This window comes from Limulus polyphemus, unplaced genomic scaffold (genome assembly GCF_000517525.1).
Source record: "Limulus polyphemus unplaced genomic scaffold, Limulus_polyphemus-2.1.2 Scaffold4036, whole genome shotgun sequence".
Taxonomy (NCBI): Eukaryota; Metazoa; Arthropoda; class Merostomata; order Xiphosura; family Limulidae; genus Limulus; species Limulus polyphemus.
The window spans coordinates 22,932-28,846 of NW_013669646.1; positions in this window are offsets into that span (position 1 = coordinate 22,932).

The following is a 5,915-nucleotide window of genomic DNA, read 5'->3' on the forward strand; positions in this document are numbered from 1 at the left end:
TATTTAATTTAAAACAACTATATATATCTTTATTTAATATAAAACAACAACTATATATATCTTTATTTAATTTAAAACAACAACTATATATATCTTTATTTAATATAAAACAACAACTATATATTTTTATTTAATTTAAAACAACAACTATATATATCTTTATTTAATTTAAAACAACAACTATATATATCTTTATTTAATTTAAAACAACAACTATATATCTTTATTTAATTTAAAACAACAACTATATATCTTTATTTAATTTAAAACAACAACTATATATCTTTATATAATTTCTGTAGTGCATATTGGGATATAGAAGACATTTTAGTAATAGAAATAAACAACCTTATAACACAAAATTGTTATTTTATGTTAAAGATTTCTTTTCATTTTCATCACTATAGATTCATTAAGAATTTATTATCTAAACCATTTGAAGCTTTGTACTGACAGTTATGGTTTATGTTTTAAAGGAACCTTACTGACGAAACAGTAAAACAAAATGTTGAGTGTCAAATTAATGAAAACAACAATTTGGTGTTATAAGGTCATTTATTTTTTGTATTAAACTAGGTATCTTACTCAAACTGTATTCAATGCTGCTAAGAAAAATATTGTTAGTGAGTCATGAAATGTATGCTTGGTAATTTCACATTTGTATTGCTATTTTATCACTTGATTCTCTGTGTAATAAAACAAGTCAGCAAAATATTTGTTTTGCAGACACTCAAAAAAAAAAATGGTCACTGTGTAATCATTGCAGATGTTTTATTATAAATTATTTTTGAGAAAGTAGAATTGGGCCAGTTAGTTTCTTGCCATTTGATTGAGTTTCAGATCATCTTCTGGAAAGAATTCTTAATGGATTTGATCAGATAAGAATTGATAGTTAGGTTTTTTGAATGAATTTTATTTTTAACTATGGCTTAGCGGTGTTTTAACAGATCATCATGAATCTTTTATATAAGATTCTAAAATAATCTGTCTTTGTAAATAGTGTCTGCAAAGATAAGCTAAGGAATAATTGTTTTTGTTATAATGGAATATTTTAATGCTACTCTGAAATTAAAGATATACATTTAATATTTGCAATGTTTTATAATCATAGTGTTGAAATATTAAAAATTGATGATAAATTATTGTTTCTAAAGGTTTTACAAAAAAAATCAAAATTATCTGTAAAGGAAAAAATTCAAATGTTTATCACATAACAAACTTATATAATATTCTTAGAGTTTGTGTTTGCAGTAATGTGCTAATAGAAGTGCTGTACACATAAGAAATTAGCAAGTAATCAAAATTACTGTATTAGCATCTACTATGAATGTAGGCTTAATGTTGAACATTATTAAGCTACATTGTAACAATAAAATACCTTCTTTATCAATAATTTAACTAAAATTTGTATTCTTTTTTTTTACTGAACAGCAAAATGTCTTCAAATAAAAATCACAATTAATGATAAGTGACAGGCAAACTACAAAAGTCTCTTTGAACTCTCTGACCTAGGTCATCAATTGGGTATCTTTACTGTTCGTGGTGTTTTTTTGGTCCTTATCTGAAGAACACCTGATGGCATTGGGCCAAAGTATTGAAGCATAATTGTCATATGTAAAGCTTTAGGTATCATGCCTATCATATTTTGCCAATGTAGTTATTACTATTTAAGGAATTTAATGCTATATGTTAAACTTAATACCATAAATTACATAAATACATATAAACTTGTGTTTTATTCAGTATTTAGCAAGTTTTTGCTAGGTGTCCTCAGCCAGAGTGTATGTGACCTCTCATGCTACTGGACAAGTTTTGATTGTTTTAATTTATCAGAAACCATTACATCAAGGGTGTCAGGAATGGAATTGTCTTGGTAGAAATAGAATAAAAGTTAGGCTCAACATGAAGATGATGACACCTGTTTGAAGTGAGATTGACAATTAAATGGAATAAAAAAAAACAACTCATCCAGCAAAAGGAACCATTAAAACACTAGTATCAGGAGTGGGATTGGTTTGTAAAAATAAAATAAGATGATGATGCATGCCCAAAGTGGCTTACAAAATTTAATGAAATAATAAACATTAGAAGGAAGATCAGGAAATAAAAAGACCAAAAATTACATGAAAATCAGAAAGAAGGAGAAAAAGAAAATACAAGAAAAATGTCAGAAAGTTAAAAGAGGATGAAATAAGAAATGGGAATTTACTGTGAGAGTAATTATACGAATAAGACATGAGAGTTATAAAAGAAAATCAGTTTGATGGCAGACAAGATCCAACTTAGCTTTATCAACACTATTGATTTACCATGAAACTGATCATCAATTAACATTGGCCAAACCTTGGTCTGATATCTGGAGTATTTATTAGTAATCAAGTGATTCATAGATACCATAATGGATAAGGATTTGCAAATTATACTAAAATAGACTAATTGACTTGAAGGGAAACTGTTCATTTGTCAGTAGAACTTGAATCAGTTAGTCACAGATAAACAACTTATGACATAACCCAAATGTTATGAGATTATCAATTAAAATAGTGTAAAAATATGAAGTCTCTCTCTGGTTGAAGTCTAGAAGAACTCAAAGGATTAATTAAACAATCATAACAGAGGATAGAATGTGGTTTAATTGCAACTTATTTCCATGAACTGCTGAAAAGAACTCCTAGGAAGTGTAGACAATTGCTTCTGAAGGAAAAGAAACTGCTATAAGTGTGGAAAACATGGACATTCACTTAAGAATGTGACAACTCAACTGTTAGTAATAAACTAAGGAGTCAGTATCCTAAGGAAGAGAATATTCCATCTGTCTCAACTGAGATGAAGAATGAATTATTTAAGGAAATCAGTTCACGAGTTGATGGGTTCTTTAATGGGAAGCCTTGTAACATACTTAATGGTGTTATTTCTACAGGTACCATTGTTTGACTTCGTCTGGATGGTTTTAGTAAGTCCTGCTGCCTTCAACAGTTTTTAAAGTATGGTGTACATAAGTGCCATATTCCTGTTGTTTTTCAATTCATATATACTTGACTGCCATTTTATATGCTCAACATAAAGACCTGTTTCACCCCCTAATTTAAAAAGTATATCACTACAAACCTGCTGAAGAGTTCAAGGTTCCTATCAAGACCACTTCTTATTAATCACCAAGGATGAAGCCACCAGTGGAGCCCCTTGATCATCTACGTGAAAAGATGGCAGTTGGTGATAAAGAAAAATTAGTCATCCAATCCTTGTATCCTGAGCCACAGAAGAAAAAATCACGAAAAAGATCTGGTTGGGCCCGGCATGGCCAGGTGGTTAGGGTGCACGACTTGCAATCTACAGGTTTGAATCCCCGTCACACCAGACATTCTCGCTCTTTCAGCCATGGGGGCATTATAATGTGACGATCAACCCCACTATTCATTGGTAAAACAGTAGCCCAAGAGTTGGTGGTGGGTGGTGATGACTAGCTGCCTTCCCTCCAATCTTAAACTGCTAAATTAGGGATGGCTAGCACAGATAGCCCTCGTGTAGCTTTGTGAGGAATTCAAAACAAACAAACAAGATCTGGTTAGTGAACAGTTCAAGGAAGGGAGTTAATGATGAAAGAATGTATGTTTTGTTAATCAAAAGTTTGAATTAATTATTGTAATTTTTATGATTGTTCATTTTTTCCTAGCTTTCAAAGGTTATATACTGTTATTTATGGAAATTTAAGTTTATATTGTACCATTTGTTTCTTTGTGTAATAGGTTCCCAATATAGGGAGGGTCAGTGTTGTATGTTATGTTGATAATTGGGTGGGACTTAGTGTGATGGGCATGGTTTAACATCTGAAATTTTCTTCCAAAGTTTTAACATGTAATTCATACCTCGGGGTGGCAAAAGTTCCTGATATACTATCGATTTCTGCAGAATTTGAACACTGAAATGTGGTACTTCATACTAAGATAGAACAGCGAAAAATATTTTCAAGGGTGTTTTTATTTTTTAAGGCATAAACACTCAAAATTTTATGATCGTTTGAAGATTGCAATTTCGGTTACATTTTCCGGAAAAGTGGGCCCTTTTCTTTTCATTTTTCTTGTTATTTTCCTTTTTTTCTTCTTTCTTTCATGACAATAAATGCAAATAAATGACAGTTGTTGTACGATTTTGTTGTTTTTTTGGGGATGAATACTAATGTTGACCAGTACACAATTCATAACTAAACAACTCCTTGGGCTCCTCCTTCAACTGCTTGCCTTCCTTCTTCTTTTTCTGTTTGATTTGGCTTTATATTTTCTTCTCATCAGTAAACTCTTCCATGGGGGTTTGTCTCCTTTATCATCTCATATCTTTCCAGGACCACTGTATAGCATGCATTTGGTGCAGTGTTTTCATTTGTATCAAGAATATCATTGATGATATTTGAAAGCACAACTGGAAAACATACACGAGTTGAAAGTTGGCCATTTGCTGCTTTTTTTTTCTCTTTTGCAACGAAGGCGCTGATTGCCGAACGAATCTCGCTCTCAGATGGTAGATCCAATGCAGAGGGGTATTTCATTTTCAACTTCTCAAGCATGCAACCAGGGTCCTTTTTTTATCACTTACATTTCCTTCACATCATCTATATGACGACGAATATTCATTTTTCCATACGTTTTCCTTGAACAGGCCTTATTGCCCAACTTTTCTGAAAAGATTCGTAGCGTTTTTCAGGTTCAAGAACAAAATTACCATAACCGATACATTCAACAGATCCTCCATCCAATAGAATTTCAGTAGGTTCAGGAAGAACCCGGATTTAGCTCCGTTACGTTATAAGAGAATCAGTGCAAAAAAAGTTTAGTCAACTATCTTTATTTTTCTGTCTTAAATAGGCCCGTGGGACTGAGAAAGAATTAGTACCCCGGAGGTATTCATTACGTGTTAAAACAACTTGTACAGCATAAAACGCCAGTTAGGCTAGATTGTTTGGATTATTGAGTTAGTGAAGTAATCAGAGATCGAATCTATTAGCTGGTGAATAAGTCTGTAAGTTACTGTGAGACGGATATTTAATTCTGTTTTGTAAATTATGAGTGATAATGTATAATGTTATATCAGAAACATAAGCTGATAACATTTTGAGGTATATTTGTAATAATTCCAGAAACCTATATTGTTGTTGCGCGTAATTAAAGCTTTATAATCTTTTGAAAATTATGTTCAAAATAATAATATTATTATTAATGAAACAGGATGAAAAAGATGAATAACAATAAGAACAAAACAAAGTCCAGTTGTGGTGGCGGGAATTGTTCGCATTACTGGTCTGTCCCCGTTATGGCTCTATTGGCCAACGATCTATAATGCATTGAGTGATTTAAAACTATATTACGATCGGCTTGTGTGTGTTTTCGCGTTGGATCAATGTGTTATGCCTCTAGTGGGTGTCGTAGTCGTGATTTGTATAATTTGTAAAGTTTGACTTGCAACTATCTCAAATTTAATGATTGTATATATATATATTTCACCAGAAGTATGGGCGCCCGTAGAGAGGGGCAAGGGGGTCACTTGACCACCCTGTAATTAAAAAAAAATACTGGATATGTAAAACTATACTTCTATGTTATTTGAAAATCATAAGGTATTTGTATTTTTTTTTCTGCGGGCGACCTTGACCAGAAGTGAAATCTTTAATATATATATATATATATATATATATATTGTTATTAAACAGTTTGTCCGCTGTATAAATATCGAATGATTAATTGGACGACATGTTATACATGTTGCGTATCTGCTTCTTTGTTAATTCCCGGTATAAATTCTTTCCGAGAAATTTCAGCGATACAAGTCCTTTCTTGATTAAAACTGGTTTATTCTTTCTCGACACAACTTTTAGTAATACACAGAATTTTCACAGTCACTTTAAACTTGGGCCCGGCATGGCC